Below are 23,801 nucleotides of genomic sequence, written 5' to 3'. Positions count from 1 at the left end.
AATTGTAATTTATAGTATATTTTATGTATTGCACTGTACTGCTCCCCTAAGCAACAAATTTCACAACCTATATCAGTGACATTAAACCTGATTTTGATTTTGATTCTGAAGACACTTGTCTCAACTTGTTTACAGTTAAGTCCAATCTAATAGCACAGCTTTCTCCTTCCCCAGCACTGGGGGCGAGAGTCCCATGAATTGTTTGCCAGTCTTTGAGCCATGGTATGGTATTGGTCAATGGCATAAAGAAGTTTGGGAACCCCTGGAACAGAGCAATGCACTCAGACTGCTGGAGAAACTCAGCAGGTCAGGCAGCATCTATGGGCGGGAATAAACTATTAACAGTTCACGTCGCGACCCTACATCACGACTGGAAAGGAAGGGGATGAAAGCCAGAGTATAAGAAGGTGGAGGAGGGGCAGCAGTACAGGCTGGCAGATGATAGATGAGTCCAGGTGAGGCTATTGCTGTGCACTGTGATTAGGAAATATTGTTTACTGCACACTGCTCAAGGGCAAGGCTGCTTTCAACGCAAACATGAGTCTGTGTGCAGGCAGTAACACTGGATCAAATTGAACTGCTTTTGGATGGTGATTCTGAAAGGAAAGGCTCATGTTCAGGTATTCTATGTGAGTGAGCTGCAGAGATGTACAGTCCTGTTGTAAGGCCAAGAGAAGGTGAATGATGGATACTGCTGCCTGTCACTGTGGCCTGCATGAAGCCCAGTTGTACAATCTGCTCTCATTTAGAGTCACACAATCCATACAACATACAAAATGGCCCTTTGGCCCACCTCATCCATGCCAACCCAAGTTGAACATGGATGTTAGGAAAGAAAAGATTAGTTCAGTTATTTACATTTAACTTCACCATTAATCTGCTTTTCAGAATGTTTTACTTGTAACAATTATAGTTTTAATTTAATTACTTAAAGCAATTTTATATAGAACATAGAACAATCTAGCACAGTAAAGGCCCTTCAGCCCACAACATTGTACTGACCTTTTGAGCTATTCCAAGATCAATCTCTCATGCATAGCCCTCCACTTTTCTATCATCCATGTGCCTACCTAAGAGTCTCTTACCTACTTCCAACATCCCCCTATAATTTCCTCCAATCACCTTAACATTATGCTCCCTTGTATTAACCATTTCCACCCTTGGAAAAAGGTGTGGCTGTCCATTCTGTCTATGCTCCTTTTCATTTATATACTTCTATGAAGTTACCTCTCATCCTCCTTCGCTCCAAAGAGAAAAGCCCCAGCTCACTCAACCTTTTGTTGTAAGACATGCTCTCCAACCTTGGTAGCATCTTGGTAAATCTCCTCTACACCCTCCCTAAAGCTTCCATCCTTCCTATAATGAGACAAACTGAACTGAACACAATTTTGATTGCTTTCAAATGTAGCCATCTATTAAACTCTCAGACAGCCTCACAATCTCTGCTCTCTAATCACCCTCACCACCTTACACACCCCATCAACGGCTGTTGGGCTCTTCTGTACTCAGCAAGGGACTGGCTGTGGGAGAGGACGAAGAGAATCTGACTGATGGATGTAATTGAGCATAACTTGGACTGCTGTTCTCCGAGCAATTTAGAAAATTCACCTCGTGGCTTCCTTTTCACCTTCCCTCAGCTTAAGCTTATCCACTCACCTAGGACCTTGCTCACCTAAATGGCCCAAAATCCCTTAATGCATCAAAATTGTACAGTATTCAATATTTCAGTAATATTGTAAATATATTGTTTGATTAAACATTCTTTGTATATTACATAATTCATTACGGGTTATATTTAAGAAGTACATGAATGGCATACGTCATTACATCACCACATCAAATGTGAGCACCTCACTAAAGAATGGTACGGTGACGTTGTTATTAGTACAATGCCTTGCAGTACAGATAGCACAGGTTTAATACCCATCGCTTCCTGAAAGGAGTTTGTATGGCCTCTCCATGACCATATGGGTGTTGGACAGGTGCTCCTGTTTCCTCCCTTAGTCCAAAGATGGTAGGCTAATTGATCACTGTAAATTGTCCCATGATTAGGCTCAGGTTACTTCAGGGGATTGCTGTGTGCCATGGCTTGAAGGGCCGGGAAGTCCTGTTCTGTTCTGGATCTCAATAAGTAAAAAAACAAACAAATAAGGAAAGAAAAATAAAGTAGCCAAATTCATCCCCGTTCCTGTGTTTTACTTTCATTTAGTTTCCAGAGTTACAGAACAAAACAAAAGTGGTTCCTGATCTGACAATGATTCAGTTGTAGGGATAGAGTCATAAAGTTATAAAGTACAGCACAGAAGCAGGCCTTTTGGCCCATCTAGTCAGTACTAAACCATTTAAACAACCTACTCCCATTGATCTGCTCTGGGACCATAGTCTTCCGTTCTCCTACAACCCAGGTACCTATCCAAACTTCTTGTGAACATTGAAATCGAGCTCACATGCACCACTTGTACTGGTGCCTCGTTCCACACTCCCACAACTGTCTGAGTGAGGAAGTTTCTCCTCATGTTCCCATTCATGAGCAGGGAATAATACAAGGATGAAGAACTTCCTTCGGCCCTATTACATGCTTCCAGAAAAGATCCATCTTATCTTTTCATCCAGACCTACAATGACATTGATTAGATGGGCCAAAGGGCCAGTTTCCACCCTCTGTGACTCCATGACTCTATAGCCCTTCCAGTGTTCTGCACTGTCCCAATTCTTGCCTCTTGCTTATTCCTGATTTTTGTTCCACTATTAGAGATGGAATTGCTTTTAACTGGTAGGCCCAAATTCTGCTCCACCTCTGGTAGGGTACTGAGGTGTACTGTGAAACAAAGGGACCTTGGAATCCAGATCCATAATTCCTTGAAAGTGGCATCACTAGTAGACAGCGTTGTAAAGAGATCCTTCACAAATCAGGACGTTGAATACAGGAGTTGGTATGATATGTTGAAGTGGTAGAAGATATTGATGAAGCTGAATTTGGTGCATTGTTTTCAGTTCTGTTTGCCCGCCTCCCACAGAAAGGAGATCAATAAACTTGAAAGAGTGCATAGAAAATGTACAAGGATGTTACTGGGACTTGAGGACTTGAGTTAAAGGGAAATATTGAATAGGCTAGAACATTATTCCCTGGAGCGCTGGAGAATGAAAGGAGAACAAATGTATACAAAATTAGAGCATAGACAGAGTGAATGTATTCAGACTTTTTTCATTCAGGTTGGGTGATTCTAAAACTAGAGGTCAAGGTTTTAGGGTGAAAGGTGAAATATTTAAGGGCAATCTGAGGCCGAGCTAGTTCATTCGGAGAGTAAATGAGCTGCCAGTGGAAGTGGTGGAAATGGGTTCATTATAACATTTAAGGGAAGTTTGGATAGGTACATTGGAGAGAGTAGTATGGAGGGCTATGATCTGGGTGCAGGTCAATGGAATTCAGCAGAAAACTGAGCCAGCAAGGACTAGATAAGATGAAGGCCCTCTTTCTGTGCTGTATTGCTCCACAGAATCATAGAACGACACTCTCTGCTCTTTTAGACTCCTTAAGATCTTTGACCTCACTGATTACTTCCTTAAGTGGCCCAGGGTAAAGTTTGCTCTGATATTCATTCAGATGTGCCTTGGAATGTGCTCAGTTAAAAGCACTTTATAACACAATTTTCTCTTCCTTATTCTGCACAGCGTGTGGACTTCAAGGTATTGACTTGTACAACTGTTGCCTTTATAAGATGATAATCAATTATCTCCTTTATTGTTTTTTGATGGTATTTTTCCTTCCCTGGAATAAACTGTGCATTGGAAGCCTCTTATCCCTATTGATTTCCTATCACAGGGTGCTTGTATCTTGGCCTTGGCAACAGAACATTCAGAATGGGAATCAGAATCAGATTTATTGTCATTGACATATGACATGAAATTTGCTGTTTGCAGCAGCACTATGGCACAAATACAGAAAGCAGCTATAAATTACAAAGATAGATCATTTGTACTAATAAATTAATGGAGATCCATCCTCAGTCCTGAAGAAGGATCTTGGCCCGAAATGTCAACTGTTTACTCTTTTCCATAGATGTGCCTGACCTGCTGAGTTCCTCCAGCATTTTTGAGTGTGTTAATAAGGTAGTGTTCGTTGATACATGGACCATTCAGAAATCTGGTGGTGGAGGGGAAGAAGCTGGTTTTGAATCATTGACTGTGTGCCTTCAGGCTCCTGTATCTCCTTCCCGATGACAGTAACAAGCAGAGGGCATGTCCTAGCTGGTGAGGGTCCATATTGATGGGTGCCACCTTCATAGGACACTGTGGCTCGCAGGTGTTTTTGATAGTTGGGAGGTTTGTGCCCGTGATGAGCTGACTAACTCTTGAACCCTCTGCAGCCTCTTGCAATCCAATGCATTCGAACCTCCATACAAGGGAGTGATGCAACTTGTCAGAATGCGCTACACTGCACGTCAGCAGAAATTTATAGGAGTCTTTGGTGGGATGGCAAATCTCTTCAAACTCCTAATGAAGTCTTGCTGCTGGCATTTGTGATTGTATCAATCTTTTGAGCCCAGGAGCGATACTCTGAGATGTTGATGCACAGAAACTTGAAGCTGCTCGTCCTTTCCATCACTGACCCCTCAATGAGGATTGGTGTGTGTTTTCCTGTCTTCTGCTTTCTGTAGTCCACCATCAGTTCCTCGATCTTGCAGATGTTAAGTGTGAGGTTGTTGTTGCAACATCACTCAACTGGCTGATCTATCTCACTCCTGCATACCTCCTCCTCACCATCTGAGATCCTACTGTTACATACCCCATGGGTATCTTGTGACTGTCACATGACCATGATGTAATTGAGTATCTGGTGAGCATGATATAATGGTCTTGTGATGGTGGGGTGATGTAATTTCCCACCAATGTGAGGTCACATGATGTAATTTTCCCGCCAGTGAGAGGTCATGTGAGAGGTCATGTGAGAGGCCTGTTTCAACAGGTATAAAAGGGGAAAGCCTTGCTGTGACGCAGGTCAGTTCATGGTTTAATTCATCAGTTACTCCTTTATGCTGTGTATTCGTCTCATGACGCAGTTTTGTTTTAAAGTGGAATTTTACTTTCTATCTTAAGACTCAAAGGTTATTGCCAGCAGTTTCGCTAAACACTGCCAGTTGTGATTTGGTTTCTACCTTTGCAACTCAGTCGGAGAGTGAAGAATTTATCGAAGTACGGGAACCCAAAGGATCGAGAAAAGTTGGTGGTGTCAGTGGTAAAACAGGATTGACCTTATTTATTCTTCATTCAAGGAATTAGTAACCTGCATCCGAGATAGTTCCTGCATTGTGAAAGCAGAAAGAGCTGGACACAGGGTATTTTCCCAGGGAAGGGCAGTGCCTTTAAGCCATTTTTATTTCCTTTGTCATAAATCTTTCAGGCACAGTGTATTTTGCCTGGGATCAGCAGTAACGTCATGTCGTCGAGGAATTCGTTACTTCAGGAAAGTCTCTCCTAATTGACTGTATAAATTATTTGGACTCTCGTATTTACCACTTTAAGAACTGTGTTCGCATTTATCGCTTTAAGAACCGTTCGAGTTGCCATATAGCAGTTAACTTCCAGTTAAGTTAGTCATTTGTTTACTTTTCATTTTTATTGAGCAGTGTTTAATAAATGTTTTATTTGTTTATAATAAATAATATAATTTTTACCTGTCTCAATTCTATATTCATTGTTGCCATATCATAACACAACAAAACAGTGACGTCATGGTTGGATTTACGGATGGCATTTGAGCTGTACTTCACTACAGAGTCATGAGTAACTAAGTCTCCATGTTCCAGTAATCACAGGTTATCTCAGTCTGCACTCCTTCCTTCAGCATTATCACAAGATCACAGTAACTCCAGAAAACAGAAGCAGGTCATTTGGCCCCTCAAGGCTGCCCCACCACTCAATATGGTCATAGCTGATCTGTGTTGGTCTTAATTCTTTTTCTGTGACAATTGTGCCAATCCCTCAATGGAACAGGCCCTTCAGCCCAACTCATCCATGCCAAGCAAGTTGGCCACTTGAGCTACTCCATTTACCTGTGTTTGGTCTTGAATCCCTCTACACCTTTCCTATCTGTCCAGATGCCTCTTAAATGTTACATTGTATCCAGCTCTAACACTTCCGCTGGCAGCTCATTCCACGCACAAATCACACTCTGAGTGAAAAGTTGCCCTCCAAATCCCTTTTAGATTTCTCTCCTTACCTTAGACCCATACCCCTAGCTTTAGACTCCGCTACCCTGGGAAAAAGTCCTTGACCTTTGAAATATTCATCCATCTCTACCTTAAATACATCTAATGATGTGGTCTCCAATGCACTGAAGGTGTATCTGTGCAGAAGATTAAATAGTCAACGTTTCAGGCTGAGACCGTTCATCAGGACTAGGAAGGAAGTGGGTAGAAGTCAGATAAGAAGGTGGGGAAGGGGAAGCAATACAAGTTGGCAGGTGGTAGGTGAGATCCAGCACACACGATTCAAGATTGTTTAATGTTATTTCCTGTACACAAGTGTAAAAGAGAATGAAATAATTGTTACTCTGGATCTAATGCAGCACAAACGAAAGACAATAAAGAACACAATAATAATCAGGAGATGATAAAGTAGTGGTGGTTGGTGGGTGGAGGTGTTGATCAGTCTTTCTGATTGGGGAAAGTTACTGATTTTGAGTCTGATGCTCCTGGTGTGGATGCTATGTAGCCTTTTCCCTGATGGGAGTGGGACAAACAGTCTGTGAGCAGGGTGGGTTGGATCCTTGGTGATGTTACTGGCCCTTTTCCGGCACCTTTTCTGTATATTTGTCCTTGACGGTGGGTAGGCTGGTGCTGATGATGCATTGGGCAGTTTTGATGACCTGTTGTGGAGCCTTCCTGCAGGCCGCAGTGCAATTTCCGTAGCAGGCAGACACGCTGCTGGTTAGGATGCTCTCCCTCCAAGAGAAGAAGTGAATCAGTTGCTTATGGCACCACGGGAGAAGACCCGAGCACCTGGAAGAAACCACGCAGTCATGGAGTGGACACAGAAACTCCTTATACAGCACTGTACCAAAGCCCTAAGCACATATAGTATATGCCTTTTGCACAGTACCGTCGCAATTTTATGTATTGCACTTCCTGCTGTTATTGCTGCAAAAAAACCCAGGACATATGTGAGTGATGATAAACCTGATTCTGATATGGGTCTCCATTATCGACCAAGGGTGGAAATGGGGTTGGGAGAGGGGAGTCATGATTGGAAAAAGGGGAAGGGAGGGGGAGGGAGAAGGAAGCACCAAAGAGACATTCTGTAATGATCAATAAACCAATTGTTTGGAATGAAATGACCTTGCCTGGTGTCTCAGGATTGTCTACACCTGCACCAACAACTGCCCCTGGCACTCCTTCTCTGCCACGTCCCACACCCCTCCTGCAACGCTGCACAAATTGATATTCGCAACATACTTTGCTCCCACAGATTTACAAACTCACTCTCTGCTCCATGCTGGCAAATACAATACTGTGCAAAAGTCTTAGGTACCCTAGTTTTTATATATACACATTCATAGTACGGTAGATGGTGTTGGAATAGAACTCTAAACTGTCCCCCTGAGATGTAATATCATTGTGCTACCCACTACATTATCTTGGTGCTGTATCTCTAAAAAAACAAAACAAAATAAATCCTTGTACATTTTTATTCATCACTCTCTTGATAAATTAGCGATGGGTTATTGCAGCATAGCTAAGTTTAAGCCAATCCCTTACCCTTCTGATTTGTGCTCCTTTTCAAATACTCTGCATATATTTTAAACATGCTCCTTATGCATCTAAGGATTCTGATGGCATGTTTGAATCTTTAGCTGCTTTTCCCCTCCACAGATGCTGTCTCACTGGCTGAACAGCTTCTACACGTTTGATGTTCTTTCATATTTCCAGTACTTGCAATATTTTGCCTTTCCATAATGATCTAATCACAGATCCAAGCTGTTATTCTGCTTGGCTGAAGATATGCTCTGCTATCTACAGGACAATTTGCCATATTATCTCTGGGGCTGCAGGCAGTTTAAATACAGTCTCCATCTGTATCTGGGCATTATGAGCTTCAAAGGGTAGGGTTAAACAGCTCTGAAAACATGGATCTTTACAGACAGAGACCAGCCATGCAATATGACTAAAATGCCAATATCCTTTCCCAAACACAAGTTTTTCTGCAGATGTTTGAGATCCAAAGCAACACACACAAAATGCTGGAGGAGTTCAGCAGGTCAGGCAGCATCTATGGAAATGAATACAGGCAATACTTCGAGCCAAAACCCTACTTCAGGATCAGAGGAAGTGGGAAGACAACAGAATTAAAAGGTGGGGGGAGGGACAGAGGATAGCTGGAAGGTGATGTGAAGATAGGTTGGTAGGAAAAGTAAAGGGATGGAGTTGAAGGAATCTGATAGGAGAGGTGAGTGGACCATAGGAGAAAGGGAAGGAAGGGTGGACCCAGCGGGAGGTGATAGGCAGGCGAGAGGAGGCAAGGGGCCAGAGTGGGGAGTAGAAAAAAAGGGGAGGGGGAGGGATTTTGCTTTTTGCTGGAAGGAGAAATTGATATTCACGCTTTCAGGGTGGAGGATACCGAGATGGAATATAACGTGTGGCTCCTCCATCCTGAGGGTGGCCTCATCATGATGCAAGCGGACCAGCACGTCAGAACGGGAATGGGAATTGGAATTAAAATCTTTGGCCACTGGGAAGTTTCGCTTTTGGCAGATGGAGTGGAGGTGCTCAATGAAGCGGTCCCCCAATTTATGACGGCTCTCTCCTGTGCGGAGGAGGCCACATCCGGAGCACCAGACTCAACCGGTGACCCCAGCAGATCCACAGGTGAAGTGTTGCCTCACCTGGAAGGACTGTTTGGGGCCATGAATTGAGGTGAGGGAGGAGGTGTAGCACTTTGGCCACTTGCAGGAATAAACACCGGGAGGGATGGATAGACAAGAGAATGACAGAAGCTGTGATTCCTGTGGAAAGAGGAGAGATGTGGGGATGTAAAGATATGTTTGATGGTAGAATTCCTTTAGAGATGGCAGAAGTTGCAGAGTATGATGTGTTTTTTGTGGAGGGTCACGGTGGGTAAGTAAGTAGAAGAGGAACTATATCATTGTTAAGGTGGCAGGATGAGGGGTGAGCACAGATGTTTGGGAAATGGAGGTGAGGCGGGTGAGGGCAGCATTTATGGTGGAGGAAGTGAATCCCCATTCTTTGAAGAAGAAGCACCTATCTTTTTCCAGTTGCACACCTGCGGTTAGATCAAATGCTGATCCATGGATGAACTTAGGATGACGTATTCCCATTACATTGGCTCAGGTTCTCAACCCTGTGTTACTGATAGGTCACTCACACAAGATGTGAAGGTACGACTAGTCATAAAACCATTCAAAACTTTGGGGAAGAATGAGGCCATTCATCCCATTGAGTCTGCTCAGCCACTCAATCATGGATAATTTACTTTTTGTCTCAACACCATTCTTCTCCCTATAATCTTAGAGGACCTTATGAATCAAGAACCTATCAAACTGCACTTTAAATATACCCAAAGACTCCCCAGCGCCTGCACCAATAAATTCTACAGATTCACCACCATTTGGCTAAATAAATTCTTCCTGATCTTCATTTTATCTTGAAGTTGAGCCCTGTGGTCCTAGACTCTCCGACTATAGGAAACATTCTCTCCATTTCCACTCCCTCTAGGCCTTTTTAACATTCGGTAGGTTTCAATGAGATTGTCCTCAGTCTTCTAAAATTCATTGAGTATAGGCCCAGAACCATCAAGTGCTCCTCATATGTTAACCCTTTCATTCTTGGGATCATTCTCCTAAACCTCCACTGGATTCTTTGTGGGTGTCTGCAAGAGAAGGAATCTCAAGGTTGTATATGGTATACCTACTTTGATAATACACGTACTTTTGAACTTTTTCAAAAACTACTTACATTACCCCAAAGGTCTTCTTACAAATGCCTTATAAAGACTCAGCATTACATTCCTCCTTTTATATTTGAGTCCTGTTGAAATGAATTCTAACATTGCTTATATCTTCCTTACTATTGACCCAACCTACCAGTTAACCTTCTCGGACCAGGACTCTTATTCCTCCAATTTTGGAAATCTCTCACCATTTAGAAAATAATCAACATCTTTTTTACTTCTAGCAAACCATAAGATGTATAAGATGGTAAGAGACAGAGATGGAGTGCAAAACCAGTGACTTTTTTCCAGGGTGGAGATGGCTGTACTGGTCTAGGTTAAAGGTTTGGCACAACATCATGATTGAAGATGCAACACCTGTACTGTGTTGTACTCTTCTATGCTCTATGATCATCTTTCTCTAAACAAATAACACCTGTGATTTATGAGGCTGTAGTAGGGGCAGATGCTCCCTAATATTATTCTAGGATATAGGTAACAAGGGTGATTTATATCACTCTTGCCTGAGATCTCCCCACTCTGGAATCAGAATCAGAATCGGGTTTATTATCACCGGCATGTGACGTGAAAGTTGTTACCTTAGCAGCAGCAGTTCAATGCAATACATAATATAGGAAATAATAATATAAATAATAATTCAATTAATCACAGTACACATATAATGAATAGATTAAAAATTGTGCAAAAACAGAAATAATAAATATTTCAAAAGTGAAGTAGTATTCAAGGGTTCAATGCCCATTTAGGAATTGGATGGCAGAGGGGAAGAAGCTGTTCCTGAATCGCTGAGTGTGTGCCTTCAGGCTTCTGTACCTCCTACCTGATGGTAATAGTGAGAAAAGGCAATGCCCTGGGTGCTGGGGGTCCTTAATAATGGACACTGTCTTTCTGAGGCACCGCTCCTTGAAGATGTCCTGGGTACTTTGTAGGGTAGTACCCAAGATAGAGCCGATTAAATTTACAACCCTCTGCAGCTTCTTTCAATCCTGTGCAATAGCCACCCCTATATCAGATAGTGATGCAGCCTCTCAGAATGCTCTGCACAGTACATCTATAGAAGTTTTGAGTGTATTTGTTGACATACCAAATCCCTTCAAACTCCTAATGAAGTATAGTTGCTGTCTTGCCTTCTTTATGACTGCATCGATATGTTGGGACTAGTTGGGCTGCCTTCTGATTCCTCTTGAGCCCACCACTCTCTGTTCTGGACCATCGATGGGAGTAGGCTGTCTTGTCATTCCCATGGAGTAGTGAGAGGAACTAGCTGCTTAGCCCACCTCTCTATGTCCAGGAGCATTAATGTCAATAGGTTGTCTTGCCTGGCTGGGATCCTTTACTGCTTTAGGGTCATATGATACAAAAATAGGCCCTTCAACCCAACTGGTCCATACCAATCAAGATTCCCATCTACTTTGGCCCCACTTATCTGTGTTTGACTGATATCCCTCAAAACTCTTCCATTGGTCTTATTGAAACTTATTGAATATTGAAAGGGCCAGGGAGACTGGAATGTGGAGAGTATGTTTCCTATAGCAGGGGAGTCTAGGACCAGAGGGCACAGCCTCAGAATACAGGGACATCCTTTTAGAACATAGATTATGAGGGGTTTCTTTAGCCAGAGTGTGATAAACCTGTGGAATTCATTGGTGGCTGTGAGGACCTAGTCACTGGGTATATTTAAAGAGGAGGTTGATAGGTTCTTGATTATTAAGGGTATCAAAGGCTATGGAGAGAAAGCAAGAGTGAAAACAAATCAGCCATGATGGAATGGTGGAGCAGAATCAATGGGCTGAATGGCCTGATTCTGCTCCTATGACTTATTGTCTCATGGTAAACATGCACCCATTCAAGTACCTTTTAACTCTCATCAATGTACTTGCCTCAACCACTCCTCAGAGCGCATTCCACGTACTCCATCCTCTGGGTGTCTCTCAGGCTCCTATTAAATCTCTCCTCTCTTAGCTTAAACCGGTCTTCTAGTTCTTTCCACAACCCTGAGAAGACTGTGCGCATTCACCCTTTAATGATAATTCTCCTATCATCTTTGAAATACACTATACATTATATCCCTTTATCAGGAACAAAGGTTTCTCCATCCTGAGAAACTCTACTTGTCATTCCAACAAGATGTCCACTTATCTCGTTTATTTGTCCTTTTCACAGACCTTCCATTTTGAATATAGATCGAGTGGACAGTCAGAGACAGTTCTTTTCCCAGGGTAAAATGGCGAATACCAGGAGGCATAATTTTAAGATGATTGGCCCAGGCCCAAGAGCCTATTGAAGCAGCAGGACCTAAGTCTGAAACTGTGGAATGACCCAAGGTTTTGATGACTTAAGCACCAGGCCAGGGTTTTGTGGTTGCCTGTAAGGAGATAAATCTTGAGGTTGTATATATATAAGGTTCCAAGGGTAGTCATAGCCGAAGGGTGGTATCAGGGACGAGCTCCGTCTGCTAAACAAATGCTCTTCATTGCGTGCATCTCAAACAGTCTCTGACAACCAAGTCCAACTCCTGGCCTTCACGTGGCAGAGCTGTTCTCACTGACAGGAGGAGGGGCAAAGGCGGGCCACTGGCCCCTTAAAACCAGTTGCTCCGGGCAGATGGGGCTCGTCGACCACAGATGGTAGCTCATCTAGGAGAGGGAAAACTCTGATTTTAAACCTCCGCTGCCATGCAGCTATACCAGCTCACGGGAAAGGCTTTGGGAAAAAACTCCGAGGAAAAATCCGGAGTCGGAGTCCCGAAAGCGGCTGACTGCTGTACCCAGCACCGGCACGGCAACTCCTGCGACGCTGCTGGCACCAAACTGTACCGACTTTCGTCGTTCCTTTGGACCCGTCATCAGCATGGAGAGGTGGGTCCCACTGCATGGGCAACAGGATCTCCATATCAACTGTGCCCTGGCTTGCACCCTGGAGACCCTACCAGAGGCGCAGTACCCATGATCGACCACGACAGATGGAGGCCACTCACGTATCATATAAATACTATGATAATAATTGTACTTTGTAAAGTATAAAGGGGAATGCTAGAAGTAGATGCAGATACATTAACGCCATTTTAGAAATCCTTAGGCACATGGATGGTAGAAAAATGGAGTGCTATGTAGGGTTAAATTGGTCTTGTAGTAGGTTAAAAGGTTGGCACATCATGGTTCACAGTGCTGTAGTGTTTATGATCTATATTCTATATGAAATTGTTCTTACCCTCCTCTTTGACCTCTGTTTTATGTTTAAATCCTAATTTTGTTCCACATTTACTGTTAAATGATCAACTTGGAGCAGTTGGACTTGGCAATTCACACTCCTTAAATATTTTATGCTTTGCTTCAAATCTTCTGTTTAGCACTATTGGGAACTGCGCCATTGAGGTAGCTATGAATATTCAGTTCTGTTTAGCAACAGGGAGCAGGAAGTCTAATGAATAAACCAATTGGATTATCTACCAGGTGCATATTCCTTTTTCACCCAGAGATAGCCGCTATGGTAAATGGAGTTTTATTCAACCACGTCCTCTGGAAGCACATGGTCGCAATGGTACAGTGAGGGACTTCCGGGAGTGGTGGGTCCCTCAGCGTATTGACTGTTTTATAGAGGGTAGTAACCATATTTAATTCTGAGTATAGTTACTGTCTTGTAAATATTGAATGTATGTACCTTGTGTATATGTTTTGTAAGTAAACTTGTATAGTGTTGTAAAAAAAATGGAGTTTAATTTAGATAAGTGTAAAGTATCTGCATTTGGGAAACTCAATCACAGGTACGATGTTCACAGTGAATGGCTGGGTCCTCAGGAGCGGCTTTCAAACAGAGGGATCTTGGTTCTCTGGAACTGGAATCACAAGAAGACAGGGTAGTGGAAAAAGCTCCTGGCCTTCATAAGTCAAGCCTCTGATTACTGAAGCTTGGAGGTTACAGATTCAAATTCTGATTCATCTATCACATGTACATCGAAACATACAGTGAAACACATCATTTGTGTTAGCAACCAATACAACCCTGAAAAAACAAGCTATCAGCTGGTACATCTTTAGACTGTGCATCCGGAGGAAACTCATATGGTCATGGGGAGAACATGCAAACTCCTTACAGGCAGCAGCGGGAATTGAACCCAGGTCACTAGTACTGTAAAGCAGTGTGCTAAACACCACGCTACTATGCCACCCCAGAGTACTTTTGATCAGTCTGTTATACTAATTGTATTAAACTAGAAAGAGTGCAGAAAAAATTTACAAGGATGTTGTCAAGACTTGAGTGATTGAGTTGGGGGAGCGGTGAGGGGAGTACGTATAGAGGTTAGACAGTCTAGTTGGGTTCTACCAGGACTATACTAATCACAGTTTAGAAAAGTGAGCAGTAATGATTCTGACTGGGTACTAAGGGTTTAATGTACATGGGATGTTTCTCTTAGCTGGTGTCAGATTTGAGTGCAAAATTGTTAATTTTCTTGTATTTTTCTTGCTGTGTAACTTGTTTATATTTCATATAATTACCTACAGTGAATCTTCAGAAAAGCTAATTCTGTATTTTTCTAGAAGTTTCTCTGCAGTCTGAGTCACAGCGCTGAATTTATTTTGTAGGTTATTCCTCATCATTGGAATGTGCTTTACTTCTGTAGTCTGAGTGACAGAAATTGTTAATATAAGACGGTCATGGTTTCTTTGTTTCTTTCTTTACCTCTGTTCTCCACTTTTCCTTTTCCTCTTACCCTTACAGTTGATTGAGAAGATTACCATTATTTTTATTGCAAATGAACACTTAATAAAATAGCTTCAGTCACAAGATTGCTGCTTTATCCTAGACTTAATGAAGAAACTTTTGCAGATCCAACACTGGGGAGTAGGATGTGGAGAGTGGGGAGGATGGTCAAGCCACAGGATATAAGGTCATATAACCAACAGCAAGATCAATCTAATTCTTCCCTCCTACAGCCCTCCAGTTTTCTGTCTTCCATGTGCCTACCTAGGAGTCTCTGAAACGTCCCTACCTCTATCAACAGTCTGTAAGAAAACCCATCTCTGACACATCGCCGCCACCCCCCTAAACTTACCTCCAATTATGCCGTCTTGGGTTAGCTATGGCCATAGCGGGAAAAAATTGCTGGTGTTCAAAGGTTCAGTAGATTTATAATTATTGTGTGATGCACCATCAATAACTCTCTCTGAGACGTGAGGCGAGATATCAGCTTTTATTGACTGGAAGAAAGAACAAGCAGTAGTTGACCACCATACTACATCCTGGAGACTGAGGGCCGGGCTCAGGCCTCAATCGCCTTTATACCAGGGTCTGTGGGAGGAGCCACAGGAGCAGTCAGCAGGGGGCGTGTCCAGACAGGTATATGTAGTTCACCACATTCACCTACACTTTGTTTTAAAAGAGAGTCCCCATGTGACGAAGTTTCTTACAGATTAAGTCTATCAGGTGGTCGAATCTGTCGCTGCGATTCTGTCGCTCCGGCTGTGATTGCACAGGTGCCGGTGGTGATTGCACCGGAGACGGTGGTTGTGCTGGTTCCGGCCTAACTGGAGGTGTCAGCCCACTAGGCGTCAGTGATCCCTCACGCATGTGCGAGGCGCCTGGTATATACGCGTACGAGACGCCCAGTATAGGAGTGTCGTGAGGAGTCTGTGTAGGGCTTGGTGTGCGCGGTGTCACCTCGGGTACAGGGTTCATAGTTACTGTGGAGTGTTCGGGGTAATGGTCTGCTGCTCCTGCAGGTGCCAGGTCGCAGACGGAGACCGTGTCCTCCCACCCATCAGGTAAGACCACGTAAGCATACTGGGGTTTCGCATGAAGTAGGTGAACCCTCTCGACCAGCGGGGAGTATTTATTGCTCCTCACATGTTTCCGGAGCAGCACTGGCCCTGGGGACATCAGCCAAACCGGTAGGGTGGTCCCAGTGGCAGACTTCCTGGGAAAAGAGAATAGGCGCTGTTGAGGGGAGGCATTGGTGGACGTACATAACAGGGAGCGGATAGTGGAGTGCCTCAGGGAGGACCTCCTGCCATCGAGAGACTGGCAACCCTTTTGACTTAAGGGCTAAAAGTGTGGCCTTCCACACTGTGGCATTCTCCCGCTCCACCTGGCCATTACCCCGGGGATTATAACTCGTGGTCCGACTAGTAGCAATGCCCCTACCCAGCAGATACTGGCACAGCTCGTCACTCATAAAGGAGGACCCTCTATCACTGTGGATATAGCAGGGATATCAGAACAGAGTGAAGAGCTGGTGCAGGGCTTTTATAACGGATGTGGTAGTGGTGTCGGGGCAGGGGATGGCAAAGGGGAACCGCGAGTACTCGTCGATAATATTGAGAAAGTAGACATTGCGATCAGTGGAGGGAAGGGGGCCCTTAAAGCCGACACTCAATCACTCAAAGGGGCGGGTGGCCTTGATAAATTTTGCCTTTTCAGGACGGTAGAAGTGCGGTTTGTACTCAGCGCTGACTTGGCAGTCCCTGGTCATCGTCCTGATGTCCTCCAGGGAGTACGGCAGGTTCATGGCTTTCACGAAATGGTAAAATCGGGTGACCCCCGGATGGCAAAGATGTGCATGAAGGGCGTATAGCTGGTCGAGCTGTGCGCTAGCACACGTTCCCAGGGATAGGGCATCAGGGGGCTCATTGAGTCTGCCAGGCCGGTACAGGATATCATAGTTGTAGGTGGAGAGTTCTATTCTCCACCGCAAAATTTTATCATTTTTGATTTTGCCCCGCTGTTGGTTGCTGAACATGAACGCAACCGAGCGCTGGTCGGTCAGCAAGGTGAACCTTTTGCCGGCAAGATAGTGCCTCCAGTGCCTAACAGCCTCCACTATGGCCTGGGCTTCTTTCTCCACCGCGGAGTGCCGAATTTCAGAGCCTTGAAGGGTACGAGAAAAGAATGCTACTGGCCTGCCTGCCTGATTGAGGGTAGCAGCAAGCGTGAAATCAGAGGCGTCACTCTCTACTTGGAAGGGAATGGTCTCATCCACTGTATGCATCGTTGCTTTGGCGATGTCCCCTTTAATGCAGCTGAAGGCCGCGCAGGCCTCGGCAGAGAGGGGAAATGTGGTGGACTTGACCAGGGGGTGGGCCTTGTCTACGTAATGAGGGACCCATTGGGTGTAATAGGAAAAGAAGCCCAGGCACCGTCTGAGGGCTTTGAGAGTGGTGAGAAGAGGGAGTTCTAACAGGGGGCGCATATGGTCGGGATCAGGGCCAATGACCCCGTTTTCCACGACATACCCAAGGACAGCGAGTCGGGTGGTTCCGAATACACACTTGTCCCTATTATAAGTAAGGTTCAGGGCTTCGGCCACTTGGAAAAGTCGTTGGAGGTTGGCGCCGTGATCCAACCAGTCACGACCACAGATGGTGATGTTATCCAGATAGGGAAATGTGGCCTTTAGTTGGCACTGGTGATAAGCGGATTTCAGATCTATTGTCGAGTACACCTTGTACTGAGCTATCTGGTTGACCATATCCGCGATGCGGGGTAGGGGGTATGTGTCAAGCTGCGTGAACCTATTGATGGTTTGACTATAGTCCACGACCATCTTATTTTTCTGCCCAGCCTGAACAACAACCACCTGGGCCCTCCAAGGGCTTGTGCTTGGCTCAATGATCCCCTTCCTGAGTAGCCGCTGCACCTCCGACTTAATGAAGACCCTGTCCCCCGCGCTGTACCTCCTGCTTTTATTTGCCACAGGCTTACAGTCGGAGGTCAGGCTGGTGAACAGCGGTGGGGGAGGGAGGAGGGTGGAGAGGCTGCAAGTGGTGTCAGTAGCGCAGCTGTTGGCATGGTGCTGGGTGGAGTGTGGTTCGGTGTGTGTGTGTGGTCAGTAGCGGGGTATATGGCGAGGTCCCACAAAACTGAGGATTCCTGACAGTGACTGGTGGGAGGGGCCCGTCATATGCCATAGTCACACTTTCGAGATGGCTCTGGAAGTCCAGCCCCAATAGCACAGGTGCGCACAGATTAGGCATGACCAGTAGCGCAAAGTTCCGATATTCTGTGCCCTGCACCACCAATGTCGCTACACAACCCACCCCCCCCTCCCCAGGATGTCTGTGGAATGCGACCCAGAAGCCATGGTGACCCTCTGGCTTACCCGCTGTGTCATGAGTCCGCAGAGTTGCACTGTGTCCGGGTCAATAAAACTCTCAGTGCTGCCCGTGTCAAATAGGCAGCTAGTCCTGTGCCCCTCCACCAGGATGTCCATCATTGACCTTGCAAGCTGGTGTGGGGCGCTTTGGTCGAGGGTTACGGAGGCCAGAGTTGAACCGCCATCTTGGTGCCCGGTAAGCACCGGTGGGTTTGGGGCGGGGCATGTTGGCGCCGACAAAGATGGCCGCCCCATCTGGGCATGCAAGATGGCGGCCCCCATGCCTCGCACGAGGCAGGCAGGCAAGATGGCGGCCCCCATGCCGCACACGCAGCACTGCCTGACCCCGCTCGTGGTTCAGACTTACAGACCTTGGCGAAATGACCCTTCTTCCTGCAGCTGGAGCAGGTTGCTTCTCGGGCTGGGGAGCATTTTCGGGGGTGCTTTTCGAGTCCGCAGAAGTAACACTGCATGGGCTTGTGACTGGCAGCAGCTGTGGTCGGGTTCGGGGAGTTTGTGGAATTGCGACTGGCAGCGGAGTTGGCGAATTAGCTAGCGGGAACCGGCGGCGGCGGGGTCTGATGTGTCCACGGAACCAGTGGGGGATCATGCAGCTGGACAGCGTCAGCATTGTGTAGAGCAGCCTCCAGCGTGTCGGCCGTCTCGATCGCCAAGCGTAAGGTAAGATCGGCATTTTCCAGCAGCCGCTGGCGTACATACACTGACCTGATTCCTGTAACGAAGGCATCTCGTACGAGGAGCTCCGCATGCTGTTCCGCCGTGAGTGTTTTGCAATTGCAAGTCCGCACGAGTGTCTGTAGGGCTTGGAGAAACTCAGCGCTTGACTCTCCAGGCCGCTGTTGTCGCGTAGCTAAGTGATGTCTTGCATAGACGGTGTACACCAGCTGCAGGTACTGTCTTTTGAGGGCTTCCAGTGCCCCTTCATAGGTCGGCAGGCCTCTGATAAGTGAGTAAACTTTCAGGGTGACCTTCGAGAGGAGAATTCGGTGCGTAACAGCGGGTTCAGTTGCACTAACCTCCTCCAAGTATGATTGGAAGCATGCAAGCCAGAGTTCAAAGGGTCTTGGGGGTCCAAATCCAATCCTTCTGGACGTAAAACGATTTCCATGTTTCAAAACTTCCAGTCAATAAAATTGATGCACCATCAATAACTCTCTCTGAGACGTAAAGGCGAGATAACGGCTTTTATTGACTGGAAGAAAGAACAAGCAGTAGTTGACCACCATACTACAACCTGGAGACTGAGAGGCCGGGCTCAGGCCTCAATCGCCTTTATACCGGGGTCTGTGGGAGGAGCCACAGGAGCAGTCAGCAGGGGGCGTGTCCAGACAGGTATATGTAGTTCACTGCATTGTGTCCCTGATGACAGACACAAAAAGCTTGTTTAACTCAACTGTTAAGCCCAAAAGCAGACTGAGTGTTATGACCTGGGGAGAGAGATGGGGGTGGTGACTGTCACACACCCTGGTTACAGCACAAGACACACCTTGTGCTCCTCTGTGTTTTCTCCGCTGTGATATGCAGCTGCCTCTTCCCTCCCATCACCGCACAGTTGCCAGTGACTGTAGCCAGCTGGACCGCTGTCGTTGTCCACCTGGGGGTGGCCCTTGCTGGAGAGGACACCCAGACAGATGATAGTGATGGCTGACCCTGAGTCCGCCAACGCATGGCATCTGATGCCTTACACCACGCAGTCGACGCATGAGCCTTGCTCTTCACCCAAACGGGCCAGACGGAGAGGTGACGTCGGAGGGATTTCGTTTGGCGTTTCCTGACGTCTGGGCTGGGCTGTGGTGTGACACTGGTGCGGGGCGGCTCCCCTGCCACATGGTCTGCCTCACAGGTTTAACACGGCACCAGTCAGACCTGTCTCACGGGCTCCTCCTCCACTTTGGTGACACAAGCCCTGGCTCGCGGCCTGCCCTCTCTGCCTCCGCCAGCGCCTCGGACAGCGACAATGTTGGTGTCAGGCGAACATGCTACCAAAGGCACTCTGGCACCAGCACCTTTACGACGGCGCGGTGGGCAAGCTTGTCATCCTTCCTCCGCACTGATGCCCTCATTCTGGGCTGTGGGAGCAGCCATGCCAAACACAGTAGTGGTGATCTACTGTGAATGTCCCCAGGCTTTCTCCCACATGGCATTGTCAACTGCTCAGCTCTTCCCTCACTGCTTGCTCCAATGGCTTCTGCTCAAAATGTCGCTCCAGCACTGCTATGAGGGCAACGTAATTGTGCTGCTCAGCCAGTGTTAGGTCGAAGCGGGCCGTCAGGGCGTCTCCCTCCAGCACCATGGCAAGGCCCACTACCTGTCTTGGTGAGCTCCACCCATTGTGCCATGCAGCAAACCCGACTTGCACCAGCTCAGGCTCTAGGCAGTTGGCACGGTTGTATCTGGGCAGCTTCTGGTGTGACCTGCTGAGGCCTGATTCCTGCCATGTTGTCTGTTTTCCCATGGCTGCAGTGTATTGGGTTCCCCGGTGAGGGGCACGAGGGAGATGGCTGACGTTCTCCTCTGTGTCCCTTGGGTCGGAGGGGCCTGGGTACGCTCGCTCCACCGTGGTACTCGGTTGCTCAGTTCCCAGGTCCACCCCTGGGTCGGCATCCTATCTTCCAGAGCCCAGCCTGGGAGTGCAGCGGGGGGCATACTGTTCATTCCTTTGACTTATTCCACGGATTTTAAGATGCTCCATCCAACATCATAGCTCTTTAATCTCGTCACCTATTTGTAATCGCATTCCTGACACCAATGTGGCGAGCATTTGGCCCATGATGGCAGGCGAGGAAAGCTTGTTTAATTCACTGTTTTTTTTTGTGACAAGCTTAAAAACAGGCCAGGCACGATGAGCCAGGGAGCAAACAACTCAAGCACATACAGATAGTGGAGGTGATTATCACAGATCATGTCAGGGTGACCCATGAACACGCATGCGAATGACTGTATCACCAAGCTGAAATGTAACAATAAATGATCTTGAACATCCCACCGTCACCCTGTGAAAATGTTTTAAAACAAATACAATAAGTAATGCTAGTGCGAGCTGTCAAGAACGTTCCCCCCCACCCCCCCCCCCCCCCAGAGCACCACAGTGCGTATACGGTATGCAACCCTGCGATTCATCCGCCCGGAGTCAGCCACGAAACCAAGAAACACCACGGAAACATGGTGAAAATGTGGTTAAAATGTAAAAACTCAAGCACCCGACATGTGAAAAAAGAACGAATCGCGCAAACCCCAAAAAAGTGAGCGATTAACACACAGAATATCGAATATCAAACCACAGAGTCTTGGAAAACAGTCCAGGAGTGACAGGCCCCGAGTCAATTCAGTTCACCACTATGTCGATGCCTGAAGGCCACATCCACAGAACCCGTTTCGTGCCGAAGTGCCTCAGTCAAATCACACAAGTAGCAAAAAGGAGTCACCAGAAACAATTGACTATGAACTGCAGAGTCCTCCAGAAGAGGGTCCACAGCTGTGAAGTCCGTTCAGTGCTGAGAACATTAAATATCAAAGCCCAGATTCCCCTTAAGAAGTGTCTCAGGGCAAAGAACCATGCCCCAGTGCAATTGGGTCCAAGGCGCCTGTGCATTCCTCCAGCAGCAGCAAGATGGAAACTGACCAGGTCAAATGTAGGAAGATGGCACTGAACACTTGCTTGGCTTCCACTCTCATCCTCGTCGGTTTCCATCTTGCCTGGTGCTTTAATCGGTGAGAAGTAATGGAGCTGACCATGGGTTTGCATTCTGCCGTTTGGAATGGATGACCACACACTTCACCCTCAACCTCGCTGAATTCCCAAGGAGACAGCAAAAGCGCCAGATCGCTCATTTAGACCAAAGGTACATCAGTATATCAAGGCCACTTGTCATCTTCAACACCTCTATCAAGTCTCCGCTCATCCTCCTATGCTCCAAAGGGGAAAATCCTAGCTTGCTCTAATCTTCCACAGAAAAATGCTCTCTAATCAAGGCAGCGCCTTGGTGAATCTCCTCAGCACTCTCTACTCTGAAGCTTCCACATCCTTCCTATGATGAGATGACCAGAACTGGACACAACATTCCAAATGTGATCCAACCAGGGATTTACAGAGCTGCAGCATTACCTCTCGGCTTTTGAGTTCAATTCCCCCAAGTAAGGCTGACACACCATAAGCCTTCTTAACTACCCTATCAGCTAGCAAGGCAACTTTGAGGTGTCAATGGACTTGGACTCCAAGATCCCTGTGTTCCTCACCATTGTTAAGAATCCTACCATTAACCCTGTATCTTGCCATTAAGTTCAACCTTCAAAAGTGTATCACTTCAGACTTTTCAGGGTTGAACTCCATCTGCCAACTCTCTATCCTATCAATGTCCTGTACCAACCTTCTACTTCAGGGTTCCCGACCTGTGGTCTGCAGACCCCTTGCTTAATGGCATTGGTCCATGACATAAAAAGGATTCTGGTCTACACAATCCATAATGCCATCGACCTTCACAATAAGCCCTTTCCCAATTAAATACCGTCTGCTCCTATCCTTGTCCGAGGCTACAGTAAAAGTTAGAGAGTTGTGATCATTGTCTGCCTGCTGAGGGAACTGTCACCTGACTGGGTTCATTGCAAAGTACGGGAATTCCAGATACATCCTAGTTCTGACTGATAATTCCATCAGTGGGGATTGGCATGTAATAAACATTCTTGCAAAATTAATTGTAACAGACTCCAAGTCTTTTATTTTATTTTCTCTAAATGCATTCCATGAATATTGTGACCTTTGTGTTTCTCATCTCTTTACTCGGCGTTGTGTGTTGGAACTAATTACAGTTTCTCTCATGGAACAAAACCCAGGGACGAACAAAGAACTTTGCAAAATTGAAACTAATCTCTGCTGCATAACAATAATAATAAAAAAACGCACAATTTTGTCAATGTCAGAACTTCACTACCATTGTCTGTCTCCCTCTGTCAAGAGTGTCACCCTCTTCTTCCATGTAATTGCTTGACATCCTTCGCTGCTGGCTCCCCTCGCTTTCCTACCGCAAAATAAATTTTAGTCACATTTCCAGTGTCTTAAAGGAACAAGCTTTCAGTGAGCAATAAGAAAGGCACTAATTCTGGAAAAACTCAGCTGGCCAAAGATCATCCGTGAGAGACAAACATGGTTGACCTTATAGGTCCACCACATATTTCATCATTTGCATTAATTTATCTGCTAGAAAGGTAATAAAAATGAGTGTGGTAGAATCATTCAACAGCATCTGAGTAATACAGATCCAGAATTAATTGAAAGTGGCATCACATGTAGATGGTTCCTCCGGCATTCTGTGTGAGGCTTCAGTAGAACCAAACAGGGTAGGTTGTACACAGTGAATGACAGGGTGCTGAGGAGAGTGGTGGAACAAACGGATCTGGGAATATAGGTCCAAAATACATTGAAAGCAGTGTCAAAGGTAGATGGAGCTGTAAAGAAGTCCTTTGGCACATTGGCCTTCATAAACCAAAGTATTGAGTACAGGAATTGGGATATTATGTTGAAATTGTATAAGGCGCTGGCAAGACCTAATTTCGAGTATTGTGTGTATTGTTCCAATCCCATACCTCAAGGAAAAAAAGTAAATAAGACTGAAAGAGTACAGAGAAAATTTAAAAGGATGTTGCTGGAACTGGAGGACCTGAGTTATAAGGAAAGATTGAATAGGTTAGGTTTTTATTCCTTCGATTGAGAGAAAATTTGAAACAGGTA

At 45.9% G+C, this 23,801-nt stretch overlaps 1 protein-coding gene and 1 long non-coding RNA gene across 6 annotated transcripts in view; both read right to left on the bottom strand.

Annotated features, from left to right (window-relative positions):
- Positions 1 to 23,801, bottom strand: part of LOC132393532 (neural cell adhesion molecule 2-like) — a 1,581,614-nt gene that overhangs the window by 342,388 nt on the left and 1,215,425 nt on the right. The window lies entirely within an intron of this gene.
- LOC132393536 (uncharacterized) lies at positions 6,486 to 23,092 on the bottom strand. Its single transcript, XR_009511915.1, has 2 exons — positions 23,005 to 23,092; positions 6,486 to 7,001 (listed from the first exon to the last, which is right to left on the bottom strand). It is a non-coding gene; the product is annotated as an uncharacterized LOC132393536 (long non-coding RNA).

The sequence above is a fragment of the Hypanus sabinus genome, chromosome 4 (assembly GCF_030144855.1).
Source record: "Hypanus sabinus isolate sHypSab1 chromosome 4, sHypSab1.hap1, whole genome shotgun sequence".
Lineage (NCBI taxonomy): Eukaryota > Metazoa > Chordata > Chondrichthyes > Myliobatiformes > Dasyatidae > Hypanus > Hypanus sabinus.
This window is presented reverse-complemented; position numbering and strand designations above follow the sequence as displayed.